Genomic DNA, 21,181 nt, shown 5'->3' with positions numbered 1-21,181 from the left:
TTTTGGGTCCTGTTGCCTGAGGCCTTGCTTGATGATTGGCTAATCCCATGGTGGTTTCCAACCCTGGCTGCACATCAGAGTCTCCTGGGGCCCATGTGAAAAAAATACCCATACAAAGCTGGACATTCCTGAACCCCAAATTTTTTTTAACAATTAGATTAGACTCTCTTGGGGTGGGGCCTAGTATTAAGAAAAAAGAAAAAAACGAAAAACCAAAAAATCCAACTTTCCAACGCAAGCAAAGGTTTTAGTATTTGATAATGGTTTAACGGCCTCTCAGATAATTTTTGTCTTTCAATTGAAAGGAAAGGGTGCTTTTGATTAGATCAACCTTTTACTTGATGTTTAAATCAGAGTTGGCAGCTGTCTGGACCTCAATGGAATTGTCCTTTCTATAACCAGTCATGTTAAAAGATTTTGCAAACATTATAACAAGGAAGGCCAGGTCACGGTGCCTTTGCAGCCTTGTTATTTGTAACCAGCAACTTTTTAAATTGATGAAGTTGAGTTGCTCTTGAGACATTCTGCGGGTTCTGGAAATTGTCACCGGGGTTGACAAGCACAAGGAGTTAGTTACTGTGACTTTTTGAGAGGCCATGAGTGGACGACACAGCAAGACAGGAAACAGGTGCTGGCAGCCAGCAGGCACTCGATAAATATTGGGTGAATGAATTGACAAGACATTTCGCTTCTCATTATCTCCACACGAGATGAAAAATTTGAGGGGAAGAAGGAAGGGCAGGAGAGGGGCCCCTTAGATGTCTTCCTCCGGATTTTTTGTTAAGCCTTTCCTAGACAATTTACAGAAGGTTTCGGGTAGAGAAAGCACTGGTTAGAAAAAAGCAGCCCCCTCCCACCTTGTGGGCATGAGGAGTCCAGAGGAGACCACCTGAGAAGCTTTTCAACTGCCTTCCAAGGCTCCCTTGAACTTCACTGCGGGAGAGTAGCGACCCCAGACCCCCACTCAAATACAGGTTTCGAAGGAGGTGCTCTAGGCTGAATCTGACCTCCCATGACCCAAGGAGGCAAACAAATGGCACCCCTCGGAAAGTAGCAGTGCAGGCTGGCTAGAGGCCTGGGCGGTGAGCTAGGACTATGGGGCACATTGGGGACACGCCTGGTGGCTGTACCAGGGCAAGGCGGGGGCGTCCACTGCACCTGCAAATCCCGCGCCTCATCTTGGCCCCCCTGCATCCCCGAGGTCAAGCCCACCCCGGAGAGGCTGCCTGCGGGGCTGCAGTGGAGAGGGGGTCTGCGGCCAAGAGGAGGGAGGCGGCGAGTCAGGCTGGGGAGGGGGGCGCGGCTGGCGACGGTGCTGTCCAGGGGGAGGCGGGCGGAGGGAAGGCGCTGCCGCTGCTGCCGCCGCCTCGCCCGAAGCGACACAGACGCCGGGAGCGGCCGAGGCGGTGAGTCGCAGCGCCTTCCCTCCGCTTCTCGGGAGCCAGAGCGGAGTCAGAGTTGCAGCCGGGGCGGGTGTGCCGGGGGCAGCGGCGCCAGGAGCGGCTGCTCGGGGGACCCATGCGTTCGGGGCGCCGCGGGCGCAGGGGTGGGTTCGAGGAGCGCTCGGTCCTGGGAACCTGGTTCCAGCAGCTCCCTCCTGGGTGCAGTTCACCCTGTCAATTCCTCTGTCATTCCCCCAGTGCCTCTGAGGGAAAACAAAACAAAATCACAGACCCCGAGGGTGGGCGGCGGAAAAGGAGAGAGTAACTTTGCAGAGGGCCGCGCAGAGACGCGTGGGGCCGGCGGGATGGGGCGGGATGGGGCGGGATGGGGCGGGAAGGGGCGCGCTGGGCGGAAGGGGGCGTTGGTGAGCCTGGCGGCCCGGGGACATCTGGAGCATCCAGCCCCGGAGTCCGGGGCGGGGGTCCGGGGCATCCGCTGGATCCCGGGCCTACGGAGTCTGCCCGGAAAGGCCGCAGGGGGCGGGTGCGGGGCGGGGGCGTCGGGGGGGGGGGTGGAGGGAGAGGCCGAAAGGCGCTGGTTGAACCTGGACGAGGAAACAGTCTGCGTTTCGGACTCAAGACCTGAAAGATTCGTGTTCCTTGCCCTCGAGGACTCGGGAAGGGTGTGCTGGGGAGATGTGTTTGAGTGTTTTTCAGTGCATACCGATTTATTTTTAGCTCCCAGAGAAGCAGGATGTGCAAAGTGGGTTGTATCAGCCCGGGAGGGGCAGGAGGTCTCCCTGTCCGCAGGAAATACACAAGTTTTTTTTTTTTTTTTTTTTTTCCCTAATGCTGCAGATGCTTGCTTTAACTTTTGTGCATGGAGAAAGAATGCCATTTGGCTCTCTGCAGAGCTCCTGCCAGGGTTAGTTTCTTCCTGCCGGTCTGTCGGAGGCTGCAGGCGAGGCGGCTGTGTGTGCTTCTGTGCTTACACGCTAGCCCCGCAAGAAGGTCTATGTTCTGTTCCGTAGGACAGCTACGGTGAAACACAGAAGTAGGCTGCCAAGATCTCACTCTCTCAGAAGGAAACCACACAAGCTTGCTCAAAGTTTTCCCAGTTCTGGCTGATTTGAAAATAATAAACCTAAGCCACTGTATTACCAAGAGCAGAGTTTGTTGTCAGGGGTTTCTCAGACCTGATTGGAAATGCTTGTGAAGTTTTTCACTCCAATTGGGAGATCCCTGTGTTTTATGGCCAAAGGCCGTGATGCAAAGACTGCAAAGGAGAGGGGGTGTGGTGTGATGGTGGGAGTATGGGTATTTGCCCTAGCGGGGCAAGGACAGATCTGGGGAGGAGCTTCAAGGGAGGAGGCTCGAAAAACTGAAATTCACATGTTTACCTACCCAAGTCAGATGTCTGAAAATTGTCCTGGAGTCTCCCCTGTCTCAACCATTCAGTGTCCAGTCCTTAAGACCCTCTGTCTGTAACTGTACTAGGAGAGTTGCCAATATGGACATTAGGAATGTGGGCTCTGCAGCCAGACAGCCGGATTTAAGCTGTGGCTCATTCACCAATAGCTCCTGGATCTTGGGGTCCTTACTTAACCTCTACTGCGTTTTCTGATCTGAGGCATGAGGTTGATAATAGATGACAAAACTATCTCAGGGTTACTGTGAAGATAAAATGAGTTAATACCCGGAAAGCACTAAGCATCATGCCTTATTGTAAGTGCTGCATAAATGTGAGCTCTTATTATTTTTGTTGTTGTTGCTATATGCCCTCTTCTCTCAGTTCCTGCTATCACTGACTTAGTTCATATTCTCAGCACTTCTTGCTTGAATTGTTCCAATTGCTTTTGAGCTTGTTGCTCCCAATCAGGACCATCTTACTCCAGTCCATTCTCCAAACTGTGGACACTCATTTTGAAAACAAAAATCTAAGCCAGTCATTCTGCTTAATTTCCTTTAGAGGTTTTCTGTGGTTTTCAGGATAGAATTCAGACTCCAGGCACTTTCCCGGTCCCACCCTTCTTTCTTCATTAACTTCATCTCCCAAGCCTCCCCGCCACCCCGTGTAGCCTCTGCCCATGCCACTGAGTCTCAGCATCTATCATCTCCCATACCTTCCTTGTCTGGTCAACTCCCATGCATTCTTTACAGCTCAGCTGCTGCCACACTGCCTTCCAGCAGGCTGCATGGCACTCCCTCTCCCAGAGGTGCCTCTGCTTCATGCTGCCATGCTACCCTGGATATAGCCCTTGCATCATTCTGCACCATTATCTATGTATCTGTCTTCCTACCTGCAAGTGCCTTAAGAGATGGATTCTGATTGTAGTACATGTTTGTTGAATGAATAAACAAACACCAGTCAAACATAATCCAGTCCTTTTCACTAAAGCCAGAATCAAGCACAGAGAATAATAGAGAGGAGGACCAAACCAAGCTTTATATCTAACACTCTACAACAAAAAACCTTGGGAAATACTAAGGAATCAAGAGTTGGTCAAAAGAAATGTGGCATAGTGTCTTGAAACTGATCTGATCCTTGCCCTCGAGGTGTGTCCTTTTAATGGTGAGGGGCAGACTAACAATGAAGAAACATAATGATCTGAACCCTTCTCTTTCCTTGCTTCCCTCATAAAAAGGTCAGGCATCTCAGACGTGGCTGTAGGGGATGGAGGTCCAATTTTTTTTAAAGGGTTGTGCGGTGAATTGGTTCTGGAGGCAGAGGTGAAGTTCATAACACACATGGGTTTTATAGCTTTTCCTTAAATTACAGCATCCCTCAGAGTGTGAATTTCAGATCGCCTGGTATTGGTATGATAACAGGAAACCTCCAGTCATCAAAGCTATTCTGTTACTTTTCGGACTATTCAGTATGTTCAGAGGGTACTTTTCTGACTCAGGCACCCACTCTAAGCTCTCCAACTCCTGGGGTCCCAGGAAATTGCACAGGAAGATAAGAGCTGCTGCTTCCCTGAGGCAGCCCCAGAGTCTGGTTTCAAAGCTCTAGAGCAGGGATTTTTGTACAAGCAAGAGAGCGAAGAATGAGCTTTATATTTTTAAAGAGTTGTAAACAAAAACAAAACACAACAAAACACAGAAAAGAACATGTGATAGAGACCATGTCTAAAATACTTACTACTTAGTTCTTCATAGAAACACTTTGCCAACTATTGCAGTGAAGCTGAGACACATTGGTTTCATTTTGCATGTCATCTGGTTGGTAGTGGCTGCCTGGAAAGCTGGGTCCAATAGGAATCCAAGGCTGGGTCTGGGCTCAGCAAGAAAGGGTGCTGTGGTCAGCTAGTGATATCTGTCTGCTAGGGAATGGGATTAGGAAATAGTCTTCACCATTCCTAGCCTAGATAATATCATTTGTGGATAATGAAGACAGAAATCAGGGATACAGCACATGAGTTAAAAGTCCTTAGAAGGCAGGAGCTTTCTACCACAACAATGAACAATCACTGCACTTAACATTGATATTGCCATTTATTGAGTGTGTACTATGTGGCCCTGGTTTACATGGGATACCTCATTTAATCTTTATGACAATTTTTCAGAAGATATTTTACTTAGGACTCAATTCTGTTGTGTCAGGAACCCCAACATTCAAACTGTTTTAGCAAAAAAGGAATGTTATTTTGGCTCTGATAACTCCTCAGTCCAGGGGAAGACATTTCAAGTATGGCCTGATTCAGGCCTCAAACATTGTTAGCAGGACCTCATTTCTCTGTTTTTCTCAGTTTGCTTTCATGGAGTCGGCACCATTTTTAGTACCATCTCACTGAGGCCCCATCTCATTGTAGGATGGCTGGAAGAGCTCCAGACCTTACATAGTCTGGGCTTTAAATCCAGCCAGAAAGTGGAAGTCTTCATCTCAGCATTGCTCACAATGACTTACTTTGGCTTGTCAGCACTGATTGGGTCCTGTGTCTCTTCCTGTGACCAGGGTGCCACATGTTACTAGGCTTGGGCTTGGTTACATGTCACACGTTTCATCCTTCGAGATAGGCAGAGAAATGGGAGCAGGGGTGTTTCTCCAGTAGAAAATTGTTATACTCTCACCAAGAGATGAGCCCCTGGATTTTGGATTGCAAAGCAGCAGATGTTCCCTATAGGACTGTTAGCATTCCCTCTTTGTAGATAAGAGAAACAGCCTTAGCAGCACGCGATAATTTGCTCAAGGTCACATGGTCAGTAAGTAGTGGAGTTCTCATCTGATATCCACAGTTTATGCACTTAGTAGAATTACTTGTGAGCAGAATATTTAAAGTGAGTTTAGTGAGCCTGTGTGAAGCTCTAGCCTCTCTATTCCTGCAAATATAGCTATATAACTTCAAGAAATTTTAAGTTCTGACTGGCTAGAATACATGAGAAAAATGACATGGCATCTCTGCCTGGATTTTTACTCAACTATTTGATTAATATTCTTGAGCAGTTTCTACATGCTCAGCATTCTGTTAGGTTGTAGAGATATAGGCTGAATAAGATCTAGTCTCCTGTCTTTAGGAATTTATATTCTAACGTGAAAGTGCAAGACATAATTAGGGAAGGGATTGACTAGAATCTGGAGCAGGTGGGGGAATGTGCAGGAGGTGATTTCCCTTCCTTGGGATGGTGGGTCTTGCATTTTTGTTTCCTGAGGCAGCCCTAGTACAGTGCTTTGTGCCGTAGGCAAGCAATGAATATTTCTTGAATACAACCTTTTAAAAAACTGTGGTTAAATATATACAACATAAAATTTACTATTTTAACCATTCTTAAGTGTCCAGTTCAGTGGCATTAAGTACATTCACATTATTGTACAACCATCATTACCATCCATCTCCGGAACTTCCTCATCCTGCCCAGCTGAAAGTCTGTTTCCATTAAATACTAACTTCCTATTTCCTCCTACATTTCAACCTCTGGCAACCACTATTCTACTTTCTGTCTCTATGAATTGACTACTCTAGGTACTTCATATAAATGGTATTTGTCTTTTTTGTGACTGGCCTACTTCACTTATCATAATGTTGCCAGAGGTCATCCAAATTGTAAGATGGGCAGAATTGCTTTCCTTTTTAGGGTGAATAATGTTCCATTGTACGTATGTACCACACTTTGTTTATCCATGTATCTGTTGATGGACATTTGGGTTGCTTCCATCTTTTGGCTATTGTGAAAACACTGCTGTGAATATGGGTGTACTGTGATATGTTCAATTCCCTGTTTTCGGTTCTTCTGGGTATATGCCCAGAAATGGATTTGCTGAGTTATATGGCAATTCTGTGTTTAAGTTTTGGAGGAACATCCGTTGTTTTCCATGGTGGTACCATTTAACATACCCACAAGCAACGCACAAGGATTCCATCAACACTTGTTATTTTCTGCGTTTTCTTTTAATATAATAGCCATACTAGTAGGTGTGAAATGTTGAACACATTCTTGAAGGTAGATTGGAATAGAGTTGTGAGCAATAGTGGTAGAGTTTAAATTTCATTCTAGGGGAACCATTGGATATGTGTTGCCTGTGATAATGGCATGATCAGAAGGTTTGGACATTAGAGAGGGAGGGGGTGGGGAGAAGAGAAGTTACTTTAATTATTTAGATGAGAGAACATAATAGTTTTCCCCACATCTGTACCACTGAAAATATTATGTCTATCTCTAGTAAATGGTTTTGAACTTGGGGAGGAAACATAAATACAGCATTGAGAGATCTCATGGCCCAGGATTCCTCAGAGAAGTAGACTACTATTGCTAATAATAGCACTCATGATAGCAAATGCCTAAAGGTGATTCAAGTATTGATTAATTCTGATAAATCCTATGAAAGATTCCTCCTCCAACATCCCTTAAGGGGGCAGATGAACTGCTCAAAAGGGAGTAACTGAGGAAAGTTAATGAAGGGACTATTTACAAAGGTGTGGGTAAGGTCAGGGAACCCACCAGAAGTGGCCAGCAATGCATGGAAGCTTTCACGCATTGAGGAATATGACTACTGCCCATCATGGCCTGGTGGGGAGGCATCTGGGTGAATAAGACCCTAACCACTCTCTTCCATTCTCTGATCTGGTGCCGGTGCCACCCAGTTGGCCAAAGTAGCCAGAGCCAGACCTCAAGAAGGCCTGTTGTTATGGGACTATCTTGTAGTCCATAGCAGCCAACACAAAGTAGTGTTCTAGTTATCCCCAATTTACAGGTAACTGAACCGAGGCATTGAGAGGTTGAGTGATTTACCAACATTGGGAGCTAGTGCAGGTTATGGAGCTGAAATCTGAAGACTGATAAATAATCAGAAATCAGCACATTTCTTCTGTATATGCAGCTGGATCTGGAAGGTACGTTTTCCCCAACCTGTGTGTTTTGACTCTGGAAATAATCTGATGTGTACAAACTTGGCTTGGCTGTCAATAGGTGGTGCGGGTACCTGCTCAGATCCCCCACTTTTTACAAAAATAATGTACTTAACAGGCATATTTCATACTTGATTTATTATATTTAGATAAAAAGAATACTTTCCATATACTTTATGGGAGTGACAATCTGTCCTTGAATCACATTTGCTACACATGAAAAAGATGCAAGTTGTGGGGTTTTTTTTTTTTTTTTTTGTTTTTTGAGTTGAAAGTGCCAACAGAGTTGACAGTGTCACCTGGCTGTTTAAACATTAGTGAGACCTTGGGCTACAATAAGAGAATACTATTCAAAGAAGGGAGAGGCTTATTCCCTCTGTGCTGCCCTGACAGGTACAAGTTAAGGGGATTTCTCATGAGCTGGCAGATGCCAAGGACAGTAGCTGGGACTCTCTGGCCTGGAATCGCTCTGTGGGACTTTTATATTCTTTTCTTCACATACATGAAAGCACTGCACTGAGGGAAAGGGATTAGACTCATCTGGGGCTGGAACTAGGCCCACCGTGAACACGGAATGGGCTCCTTTGGAAGGCTTCATATAGTCCCTGGCTGGAGATTGTGAAGCTGAGGCCATAGGTGAGAGATGGGGCTGTGAACTTATATTTGTTTCCTGTGGCCACTGAAACAAATGACCACAAAATGGTGGTTTAATGCAACAGATATTTATTCTCTCACAGCTCCGGAGGCTAGAAGTCTGAGGCCAAGATGCCATGCTTCCTCCAGGGTTCTAGGGGAGGCTTCATCCTTTGCCTCTTTTAGCTTCTGGTAGCTGCAGCATTCTTGGGCATGAGGTTGCATCACTTGAGCTGTGCTCCATGTCACATTGCTTCCTGCTCTTCTCTGTGTGTCTCTCCTCTGCGCATCTTTTATAAAGACATTTGTCACTGGATTTAGAACCCACCTGTGTGATCCAGAATGATTTTATTTCAAGATCCTTTATTACAGCTGCAAAGACCCTTTTTTCAAATAAGGTTGTATTCACTGGTTCCAGGGGTTAAAGCTTGGTTATGGCCAGGCCTGGTGGCTCATGTCTGTAATCCCAGCACTGTGGGAGGCTGAGGCAGGAGGATTGCTTGAGTCCAGAAATTTGAGACCAGCCTGGCCAGCAAGGTGAGACCCCATCGCTACAAAAAAAAAAAAAAAAAAGAAAGAAAAAAAAAATTAGGTCTCTTGGCATGTACCTGTGGTTCCAGCTACTCAGGAGGCTGAGGCAGGAGAATCTCTTGGGCCCGGGAGGTGGAGGCAGCAGTGAGCCATGTTGACACCACTGCACTCCAGCCTGCATGACAGAGCGAGACCTTGTCTCAAAACAACACCACCACCCCACAAAAAAAATAAAAAAAAGTCTTGGACACTTGGACATACCTCTTTTTGGTAGTTGCCACCATTCACCCCATGACAGAACTCAGTAGTTAGTATACACGGCAACTATTGATTCTCTGACTCTATGACGGTGCCCCTAGCTTTGATTTACTGCCTGGATTCTAGATTCCTTGACACAGTAGAGGTTTTCTAAATGCTTTTGATTTGATCATTTGAAATTTTATTCTAACTTTAAACAACAAAATAAACAAACACTTAAAATCTACCATCCTTTACTTCTGAAATAATGGAGTGAGTGAAAGAGGCTGTCAAAAGTCAGTTTGATCCCTGTCTCAGCTAAACGTTTTCTGGGCTTCGTTTTGCTGGATGGCATTGCAGGAAATGAATGGGAAAAAGAGCTGCCACTGGTCCTGTTCGGGCTTCTCACCTGGGGCTTTCCCAGATTCTTTCAGAAATATAATTCCTCAGAGGAAGGCTAAGGATGCTGGAGCCTTTCAGGAAAGGGAAGCAGAAGCAGTAGAGACTCGTTTCTAAGCCCATGCTTCAGGAAGCATCCACTACAAATATTGTTTGTGAATGCCATTGGCTCATCGGCGGGTCTTTTACTTATGTATTTTCAACAGTGAGCCCCAAAGTAGGGCCTGTGTACATCGGGCACATAAGGCAAGGTAAACAGTAGCTTTGGCAATGGCCTGGAGAATTCGGTGACTGTAGCCCATCAAATGAAGTGTATCAGAAAAGTCCTCTCCAGGGCATCAATTATTCTGTTTTATTGTCTGCATTGATTGCATTAACTGGGGAAGAGCCAAAATCCATTCAGTCTGTGCTATGGAGAGGCAGTTGTAATTAAGGTCTGTTTCTCTCTAGGGGGCAGCTAATTTTGGTTTCTCAGCTGCTTTACAGTTTGACTTCAAAAGAGAGGAAGGAAAGAAAAAAAGGTAAAAATGCCCCTTCATGTTACCTAACCTACTGTATCATTGTTACTCTGGTTAATATTAACTTTGGATCCTTTTGTTTTGAACAGTGTATCGGAATACTGTGATACTTACGGAATTTAGTCTCCCTACCTGAAGAAAAGGTTTGCCCTGCAGGGGACCAGCTACATAGTTTGTGGGGCTCACAGCCAAATCAAAATGTGGGAACTTTGTTTAAAAAAATTAAGAATTTCAAGATAGTGCTAGTGGAGGATTAATGGCAGCGTGGGGCCCTGCTGAGCGCGGGGCCTGTGTGATGGCACAGGTCACATGCCCATGAAACTGGCCCTGGCTTTATATATATGCTGAGGATGGTGTCCTTTTGCCTACCTGGCCCCTTAATTCCCAAAGAGTGACCAGGCCAGTTTCCTCTGCCTTGGTTGGCGCACAGCTCTTCTGTAGGGCAAGGGCAGTAAGCAGCCTGGATATCTCCTGTTGGCCCTTCCACGTCCCTGGCTCCCTTCTCCACCTGGCTCTGTGCCCCAAGAGGAGATCTTTACCACTGGTGTCAATGGCCATCTTGTCTTCTGACTTCTGGTATAATTTGACCAGAAATCAGCAGGAGATGGGAGGATGGGAGGAGAGTGAGGTAGGGTATTTATTCACCTATCCCTCCACTGGGTTGCAACCTGCAGCTTGGTGTGTGTGTGCTAAAGATCACAGTGCCTGTCAGTTGTCCTCTCCATATCACCGCCCTCTTTAGGTTCCTTCAGCCACTTCCTCCCCTTATGCCTGCAGGTCTAGGGTGGTCATGGCTTCCTGCTATTACTAGCCTTAGAGTCCGGCATTACCACCTTCATTGCTTTCCTGAACCCCTGTGTGACTTTCTTCTCAATAGCCTCTTCAATAGGACTCCTCTGTAGGATTCAAGAGCAGCCTCTTTAGTTTCCTGGTTGGGCTTTACCTGATTTGGTAACCCTTGGCCAGAGTTTGGCCACACCTTACTCTGCTGCAGGGTGGAAAGAGAGAAGCTGATGGCTGTGATGACAGGTGACTCTGCCGGTCTGGCTCCTGGTAGAGACGGGCGATCAGAAGGCAGCACATCCACATCTACAGTGGTGGGGAACATATGCTTGAGAGCTAGACATTTGAATTCTCTGGCCTGACTTTGGGGAAGTCATCTCATCCATAAGATGAGCGAATGACAGCCCTTCACTTACAGGGCTGTTTCGAGCATGAAGCGAGATCACACCGGCATCGTGCTTATCATAGTGCCGGGCACACAGGAAGTGCTCCAGAAACATCGTTCCTTTTAGCTTTAGTTCCATGGAGTGACCCCTCCACTCCGTGGGGATACACTCGCTACTTTTCTCAGATCTGAACTCAGGCACTGACAGCCTAGACTACACCAATGATTATCAAGTTTTCATTGATTCACAGTTGTTCGGGGTGTATTTCTATCTTTTCAATTAGATTGTTCTGAAATTGTTATTGTCTTATACACCTTTTAAAAAACAAATCTAAGTGCCCAACCCAGTAGGTAGCACATCATAACTGGCCAAGAAATATTTCTTGGCTAAATATAAGACGACTACATAATTTATTGTTCACATCGGGACATTTTTGAGAGTGAAAGGGGAGGGCTTTCGAGTAATTACAGCAAAACAGCAGGCACAAATGGGGACTGTCCTAGACAATCCAGGTAAAGAAACACAGTTACTCTTCTTAAGTGATTTTTAAAGCAGTTATTTTTAAGCAGTTTTCAAAATTTGCCAGCCTACCGTATTTTGCATTCCTCTGCCTTTGGTTTATGAGATAAAATCATGAGATTTGAAAAACATAGGGAAAAATATGTTTAATATTCCTAATAGATTGTTGGCCTGAATTTGAGGCAATGGGTCAAGGCCTCTTACCAGATAGAGACCTACCTTTATACTTTGTTACCCTACTTCACACGAGGGTAAACTTTCTTCTGTGTCTACTTTTAAAAAAGATAATCCCCTAATTATTGTCTTTCTTGCAACAGTGATCATTTATGCTCAAAAGATGGCAAAAATAGATTTACATACATGTGTTTTTTGGAACATCTTTGTCTTTGTATTTCTGGTTGCCTGGGTGACATTTCCAAGAGAATATGTGCTAATCTGCTATTATTGAAACAGAGATAAGGTGGAAACTATTTTTAGGCCTGTCTATACCTTTCTTTTTCCTCCCCTAGACCACTTAATTGGTTTATTTTTTTCTGTTTCCATTGTCTGAAGGGCACGCATAGCTTCTGTCTTAGTCCATTTTGCATTGCTATAATGAAATAAGCAAGACTGGGTAATTTATAAAGAAAAAAGGTTTATTTGGCTCATAATTCTGATGTCTGTAAAAATTCAAGATTGGGCATCTGGTGAGAGCCTCAGGCTGCTTCCATTCATGATGGAAAGTGAAGAGGAGCTGGCACATGTAGAGATCACATGGCCAGAAAGGAAGGAAGGGGAGGGGGAGGTGTCAGGCTCTTAATAATCAGCTCTCCACTAACTAATAGAGTGAGAACTCACTTCCCTCCCTCCTCCAGCCAGAGAGGGCATTAATCTATTCGTGACATACCCACCCCTACAACCCAGCACCTTCCATTAGGTACCACCTCCAACAATGGGGATCAAGTTTCAACATCAGATTTGGTGGAGACAAACAACCATATTTAAACTATAGCAGCTTCCTTTCTGTAGTTCTAATTTGGGGACTGGATAACTTTTTTGAAACCTGATGTAGTCATTCAGTATCTTCTTCATTTACAATAGCTAAATGTGTATTGATAGCCAATTTGTTCGTTTAGTTGATAACAGTTGTTTTTATCACAGTTTGTCTAAAACAAGCTTAGGCAAGGGATATTTTTGTTATAAAAAAACAATGTGGAGGCAATCTGTAGTTCTCTGGTGGAAAAAGTACATCCCTTCTGGAGCTAGATTAATCTGGTTTTGGTCTTAGTATTGCCACTTGTTAGCTGTGAGGCCCCTGGAGCTTGAATCTTCAGGTGACAATGGAAGCAATAATAGTACCTGCCTCATGGGGTTGTTGTGAAGGTTGAGAGGGTTAAGTAGAATAACACATGCAAGGAGAAGATGTAGCATCTCACGAATAGAAGTGCTGATGCTGCTGTTCTTAATATCAAAGGTACAGGTGCACCCTGCCTTTCAGAAAATAATCTCATGCAAGATATCACAAATATTTGAATTTCCTAAAGAGATAAATTAGGGAGATCATTATTTTCTTTACTAAAATGTTTTTGTTTTTATAAACATTTCAGAGAATTTCTTTCAGTGGTGAACATCCTTGGGTGTATTTATAGTAATATTGAAATTAAAAGTTTCTAATTTACTCCAGCAGTTTTAGGAACATAACTGTTGTGTTATCACCCATAATTCAAATGTTCAAAGGCAGCCAGAGTTAACATTTGGGGTCTTTTCTTCCCCTATTTTTATGTAACGATTTTGTGAAGATGTATGTATCATTTATGTGTGGTATGTAACTGTAGTGTTCTGTAAGAGATTTTGAACACTTATTTGACTGTTGCATGTGCTTGAAGGGGAGATATTTAGCCTAATTCTAATATTTGAGATAGGGCCTTGATTACTGCAGTTAGAGATCTGAGATGAGTAATTTGGATTATATGGCAAGTTTGAGAGGAGAGATGGACTTTAATGTGTTATTTAAAACTGTTTAATATTGGGGTGTTGCTCTGGCTGGGGTTCCTTTGGCTCTCACTCTTTTGCGTTGTTATTGTATTTTTAAAGGCAGATTGCTGCACCATTGCTCTGGAGTTTGTCTTGCTGCCCTTGAGGATAGGGGAAGGAGAGAGGAAGCAACACTCAGACACACATGTGCGTACACACACACACGTCTCTTTAGACATATAATCTAAATTTTCTCAGTTGTTGTAAGTGGAGGCTGGGGATGTGGGAAGTCGGTGATGTTGAGTTCCCACCACCTCACCCTTTGGAAGACATGATGACCATTTCCATGCCAGGCCAAAGGACAAGCAATGAGAACCAGAAGTCCATTCTAGCGTCTGAAGTTTCTTGGGAAAGCAACAGGAAGACATTTAAAGTATATGTTCCCCGGACCTTTGGTGTTGTTCCCTCTGTATCATTGCCCCCACAATTATAAAAGTAAAATAAAATATGCACAATATAGAAAATTAGAAAGAAGAAAGAAACACTCTTATTCCAAATATTCAAAGGCATCCTGGAGTATTTATTATCATAACTTAATATAGAGTTTTTTTTTAGTTACAGAGTCATATTTATCTATTTTTTAAAATTATTTTTTTCATTTAACCGTATGTCCCAAACATTTTATGTTTTATTCTGCAATCTTTGTAGACAATGCTTTATTGCATATATAATATTTCATTGAATGGATTATACCTCAGTTTACTTACTCATTCAATTTTTGTACATTTGGTCAACATTTTATATACATTTTTTGCTATTATTATTTTTGTACAATAACATTTTTCTCCATTTAACATTATATCTTAGGATATAGTTTTAGTGAATTTAATAGATTGAAGGTTTGAACATTTAAAAACTCTTAACACATTTTTAGCAAAAGCCAAGTTACTTTTCCAAATGGGTTAGAACAATTCATGTTGTGTGACTGTGTCGATTTCATCTTCCTTTACCATGCCTTGACCATTATCACTTCAGAATACTTTCACTAACTAATCTAAGTGTCCAACCTAGTAGGTAGCACATCATAACTGGCCAAGAAATATTTCGTGGCTACATCTAGGATGACCGTATAATTTATTGTTCACATCAGGACAGTTTTGAGGGTGAAAGTGGGGTGCTTTCTAACAATTACAGCAAAACGACAGGCAGAAATAGGGACTGTCCTAGGCAATCCAAAATACTTTCTTTTAATTTGCATTGCTTTGACGACTAGTGAAGCTGAACATTTCCTTTTTATATTATTATGCACTAGTTGCATTTCTTCTCTTCCTAATTTTCAGTTACATGTTCTTTACCCTTCAATGTTTTCCATATCAGTTAAAATAAAAAAAATTTCCTTCAAATTTTAAAAGTAATATATGGTTATGATAACAAGAGAAACAATTCAGGACAAAGATCCACAAAGAAAAAGCTCTGATGGCTCATTTCTTCTCCCAGGGAGCCAGTGCTAAAGGCCCGGGTGTTTCCCTACCTTTCTCCTTGTGCGTGCACACAAATACACTTCATTTTAAAGATGCAGAGGGGGCTTGATGTTCTCAGTCATAGTATACATATTATTCTGTAACTTGCTTTGTTTTTTGCTTAAAATATATATTGTGGACATAAGATCTTTATCATAATAAAATATCTTTGGCACATTTGGTACAAATATTTCCCCAAATATTAGTATATCACTTGCCCATTTGACATAGTTTGACATTGGCGAGTGGGCAAATGTTTCCCTGCGATTTCTTCCACTGACAGGACAGCCTGCTCTGCGCTTTTACGGGGTTTGCTACTCTGCTGTCTGCTGGTTTTAAAACATTCTTAACCTTCAAAAAAATCATTATTTAATGCAACTATAATTTATTTTTGTGTAGGATGAGGAGGAAATAAGGGACCAAACTGATTGCTTTTCTCCTTTAACTTACTAATGAATTGTCCCATCACCCTTTATAGAATGAGACTTAGAAAAAAAAAAAAAAAATCCTTTCATTTCCATAAGGTAAGTTATCCCTTTTATGTGTCCATTTTTTTTTTTCAGCTATAAACTAGTGGTACCATAATCAGGAGAGTATTTTTCTAAGGCAGGGAAGAATTTGCATTTACCTGGAATTAGGTGTTTACACTGAGAATAACCTGATTCTCAGGCCCCACATCTTTGCCTTGAACTTGAATATCAGGATGCCATGGGAGTGTGCGGTCTGAGAAGCTCAGAGTGCTTCTGCTAACGATTTCACATTCATTGCTCCTGCATTGCTGTGATGTAGGAGGGCCACAAATACGATCTTATTTTACAGGGGATGAGGCTGAGCCAGTCTCCATGATTCACGAACGGTTGTTCCTGCTTTCCAATCCAATAGTTCATTATTTTATATACTTCTGTCTGTTTTTGTGGTTGTCCTTCTGGTTCCCTTTCTTAGTGATACATTTGTGTTTGAAACTTTAATTTTAGTTGGCTATTTTGACCACTATGAGGAGAATCTCAAAAAGACTGCCTAGAACTGACGGCTCTTCCAGGAGCATTATTATTATTATTCCTATTGAACAAACATTTATTGGGAACCTGCTCTGTCCACGGCACTATGCCAGATGTGGGAAATACAAGGTGAAAAAAACACTTTTCCTCTCCTTGAAGAATTTACTACTTTAGTATTGTTTTAGCTCCTGCTGTTGTCCTTAGACCTTTACAAAAGGATATCAATATTTTGTGTTGCATCTACTCTGCTGCCTTGATTGCAATGACGGAGGATGTTTTCTGTCCAGCAAGTCTCACGAGTGCATTGCAGGCTGTTTCCTATTCAGAGAACTACTATGAGGCATTTAAAACACCCAAGGACTTGACTGATGCATATTTTATAAGCTCAGATGGTCTTAGAGATCTTCGGTGTCAGTGTCCTCTGTCTCTAAATAACTACACTTTTCGGCTCCAACTTCTCTTCCTTTGGGCATTTAGGTTACTCGATTGGTCAACCAGGATCTAAAAATAAACCTAGAAACTTTGAGAGTATTTTTCCCCCATTGGTTGATTGATGTGTGTTTTTGTGTATGCCAAACTGCGCTGTGTAACTATTTACTTTTGCATTATGTATAGCACTTAGCAACCCACAGTGGAAATGAAAGCTAAGAGCACAGGCAGTCCCCAGCTGAGGCGGGGGAGCTCGCCTGCCCAAGTCTCAGCCAAGTCTCCTTCCCTCCCCCATCCTGTACCTTGCTGGCCTCTAGTTCCTGCTTTTTGCCTTCTCTGCTGGCGGTCAAGTGGGGACCAGGAGCAGGGGCAGGAAGAGCCTCTCCTGCCCCTACTCTTGCCTGTTGAGATTTCCCTCTGCAGGTCAGCGTGGGTGGGGTGAGGGGAAGGACGCAGGCCTTGGCCACCACTGGTGTCTTGGCATTGGTGACAGTCCTGTAGGGTCAGAGGCACTGAGACGCTATGTCTTATTTGGAACTCTAAATGCATTTCCATAAAAAAAGGACACCAGTTGTGGCTGGGCCCTCAAGACAAAACTATGTGACTTCTCAGGAACGCTTTCTTTAGGGTGACATAAATCAGTACTTACAATGTTGCTGTTAGAGGAGAATACATTCTAAATTCTAAACATTTCAGGTTAGAAAGAAACTTAGGACAAAATCAGCTTGTAACTCACGGGACCGTCTCTAAAGTCAAAAAGTGGCTTATTCCCACATGAGAATGTCCCTTTGCTTGGGACTTTGGAGTATGTTGAATGAGCTCAGCCCTTCTTTCCTTAGCCCTCTTCTGTAGCTGTAAGAATACTTTGGTTCTCTGATTTTTAGAGTAGCAATTGTCCTAAAAAGTTCATACCTTGATTTTACCAGAAGGGTGGGAGAAAGGCCTTGGGGAGTATAGATTTAATTCCTTGATTATTGCCTTTTAGGAAATAATGCAAAACAAAATGTACCAGGGCCATTGTTAAAGATTCTTACTTTTTTCGTTAAGAAATCCAACTTTTGTTCCTTTTTAGGACTCTTGTGTGCCTCTTATTCATAATGCATTTTGTGGAACAGATTTGAAGAATATTTCTGTGTGTGTGTGTTTGTGTATACATACATATATATGTATAATATATACACACATATATTTAGGCTGTGGATAAATAATTTTCTAAAATAAAAAGTTTCTTTGAAAGTTGATTTATATCATCATTCTTTAGTAAAATCAGTTTTTTTTTTTAAAGGGCTGGAAAGCATACACCAGCAGTTCAGAATGATTAAATAGTACTTACTTGGAAAGGGACAAAGTCTGTGAACTTAACTTGTGTGGTTTTCACACACGGGGACAAAGCAGTAGAAAAATCAAAACGCTCCAGCCTCAGGTGAATTTTCTTTCCAACCTCAGAAGGGGTGGGCCCACTTGACACAGGAAGCGTCATAGGACCGTGGTTTGAGTAATGAGAGAAGGCTTGTGGGTTGGACTCAGCTGTTGTCTACATACCGAAAGACAGAATGGTCTATAGAAACTCTCCTAATTCCATGGCCTCTGCATTTTTTTGCAGAGTGCGTGCATTACACACAGGACACCTCCCCTACAAGAACAAGGAGCTGCAGAAATAGCTAGAGCTATAGACTGCAATGGAAGAGGAGGCTAAGCTTCTAGCAGTTGCAGACAAAGAGAGAAGTCTTAGAGGCTGGCATGTCAGCCCTGGTGTATGAAATTAACCAGCCCTGAAGGTTCAGTGCAGGACCCTAGAGGATCAGGGCACAGTGCAGGATAAGGATGAGAACAGGGATGTGTCCACACATCCGAGACACTTTCCTGTGCTACCCATAGCCATAGGTATATAAATATATGATAATAGTTTTATATGTATTGTGTAAAAATATATTTATACGTAACCATTTAGAAAATTGTTGTTCTGCTGGGTGTGGGGGCTCATGCCTGTAATCCTAGCACTTTGGGAGGCTGAGGCTGGAGGATCACATGAGGTCAGGAGTTTGAGACCAGCCTGGCCAACATGGTGAAACCCCATCTCTACTAAAAATACCAAAAAAATTAGCTGGGCATGGCGGTGCACACCTGTAATTCCAGCTACTTGGGAGGCTGAGGCAGGAGAATTGCTTGAACCTGGGAGGCAGAAGTTGCAGTAAGCCGAGATCACGCCACTGTACTTGAGTGAGACACTGTCTCAAAAAAAAAAAAAAAAAGTTCTAGAAGGGCCATCATTGTGGTAAAGGACTAGGATGTCACTCAAACTAATTTGAGTAACAGGGGTTCTTGTAGCAATGACTACTACTCTCATTGATTCAGACCTCACTATGTGCCAGACACTGTTCTGAGTATATTATCTCATGGAATCTTCTCGCCCATCTTGGGAGGTAGTGTGTTATTATTCCCGTTTTACTGTGGAGGAGCAGGCATAGAGGATGTTCTCTAAGGCAGCTGTGTGGGAAGTGGGTGAAGTGAGTCACATGCAGGAGGTCACTCTGGAGCCATGATTTCTAACCACTATTCTAGATCTGTTCCTGGAAAAGATTCCATGACAGTGAATCAAAGTACAGCTGGGCCTCATGGCGTTCAAAACAAGGGACTGGAAAATCAGGAATGGAGCCATTTTCTTTCTCAGAGGTCATGTGGTCTCTGCTCAACTAGCCCCTCCTCTTCTCTCCTATCTTGTTTCTTTATCTTACATATGGCGCCTGAAGGTCAACCAAACCCATAAGGCTGTACCATGAGACTTCAATTTCCCTCAGCATCTCCTGGCATAAATTTATAAGCAAGAGATTCCTATTGGTCCAGCTCACTGAGTCAGGCAACACAAGCTGTTGGAGCCCGGGCAGCAAAATAGTTATCTGCCTTCGTGTTGCTGTTTATCTTAGTTTCATTAGTGGCCATTTCCCTGAGCAGGGGATTGTGGGAAAGGCAGTGCACACTGGAATGGGAAGTAGTTCATAGCAAGAAGTTAACATCTCTGGTACAAACTCATTTTATACTTTGATAAACATTTTTTGTTATCTTTACAAAGTTTCTACTTAAAAGAATCTATATATATCTGTATCTATATAGTCTACATCTCCTTAGGTTATGAATGTTAGAAACCTGATTCAAAGGTGCTTACAAAAAAAAAATCAAATTAATTGGTTCATGTAATTATAAAGGCAAAGATTTGCCTGGATCAAGGTCTCAAGCAATATTATCAGAAATCTATCTCTGGGCTCTGTGTTCCTCTGGATTGATTTTATCCGCAGGCACGTCCTCTCTACATGATCTCGAGATACCATCAGAAGCTCTGGGCTTATCTGTTCACTGAACAATCCCAGCAGAAAGCTTCTCTTTCCCTATAGTTACAGCAAAGTTTCCAGGTTTGATTCTCATTGCCCTGAATTGGTTTTATGCCTATCGCTCAACCAAACATGGCAGCCAAGCTGATTGGTCAGGCCTGGGTCATTGTCCATCCCTGGAAAGGGGTTAAGTCTCCTTCCACTCCCCACACATGCATTAAAGCACATGGACTGGGAATGGGGGAGCGTGGTCTCCCGTGACAATGGACATGTTAGTACCACAAGAAATGGGAAGGGATACTGTCCATGCAAAAACAACCCACATCACTATTGAACATTTTCAGGTCTATTACAAATAACTGGACAGCTGTAATAAAGGTTTTGGGGCCCAGGGAAAGCAGACTGGACCACAGGCTGATTCTTATGTGACAAATTTAAAGACCTAGGAAATCCAAAGTGCAGGGGTAGGCCTACATCCTCTGTGGTTTTTTAGGTTATAATTCTGAAAGATGATGATATTTAGTCAAAGAAAATTGTATTAAGATTTGCAACTTTTTGAAAAAGCCAATCACAGGATGGTTTTGTCTTTACTTTTTGATCAAGTAGAAGGATAAGACTTGAAGGGCTCTTGCTAGGTGCCCCCTATTTGAAATCTAAGCTGTTCTGGCATTAAAATGACTGGTAAATTACATACAGGCTTTGTGTAAACCTTCACAGTGCCTGGGATTTAAAACTCAGTTTATTTAGCTAATGATTAAAATGCCCAGTTTATATATCAATGATCTTAATACTCACTGGGAAATAATTGCTTGGTTTTTAACTACATAATCAGGAACTAAGTATATAATCAGGTACTTGAAGTCGTGTGGAGGTTAAACCAGTAAGTCTTCACACTTGCAGATATGGTTTGAGTCTACGTGACCTCAGATGTTCAGTAGCAGTTTGTGTGTATGTGTTTGCATGCGTGTGCGTGTGTGTGTTTGTAAATATAATTTTGTACTAACAGAACTGCCATATCTCTTTGCTTACTCTACCTGCTACAATGATCCCAGATGTCCATTGGAACAAATTATCAGCTTATTTTGCCTATCAAAATTTTCAGGCAGTTGCCTTTTCACTTATTTAAAAATTTGTATTTAAGGGATTAAAAAAGTCCCCTCATATGCCAAAATGTTTCTCTTCTGTTGATTTTCATGTAATGTTGACTTTCATATTTAACAGTT

General features: G+C 43.0%; 1 protein-coding gene across 2 annotated transcripts in view; it reads left to right on the top strand.

The window, feature by feature from the left end:
• Positions 1–1,332: 1,332 nt before the first annotated feature.
• Positions 1,333–21,181, top strand: part of NCALD (neurocalcin delta) — a 446,165-nt gene continuing 426,316 nt past the window's right edge. The window contains exon 1 of one of the 2 annotated variants that reach the window (XR_002734415.3): positions 1,333–1,406. The gene's annotated coding sequence lies outside the window, so the exon portion shown is untranslated. The remainder of the gene's footprint in view (positions 1,407–21,181) is intronic. The other variant, XM_023225658.1, reaches the window with a different exon arrangement.

The sequence above is a fragment of the Piliocolobus tephrosceles genome, chromosome 7 (genome assembly GCF_002776525.5).
Source record: "Piliocolobus tephrosceles isolate RC106 chromosome 7, ASM277652v3, whole genome shotgun sequence".
Lineage (NCBI taxonomy): Eukaryota > Metazoa > Chordata > Mammalia > Primates > Cercopithecidae > Piliocolobus > Piliocolobus tephrosceles.
The sequence above is the reverse complement of the archived record's forward strand: the minus strand, read 5'-3'. Positions and strand labels throughout refer to the sequence as shown.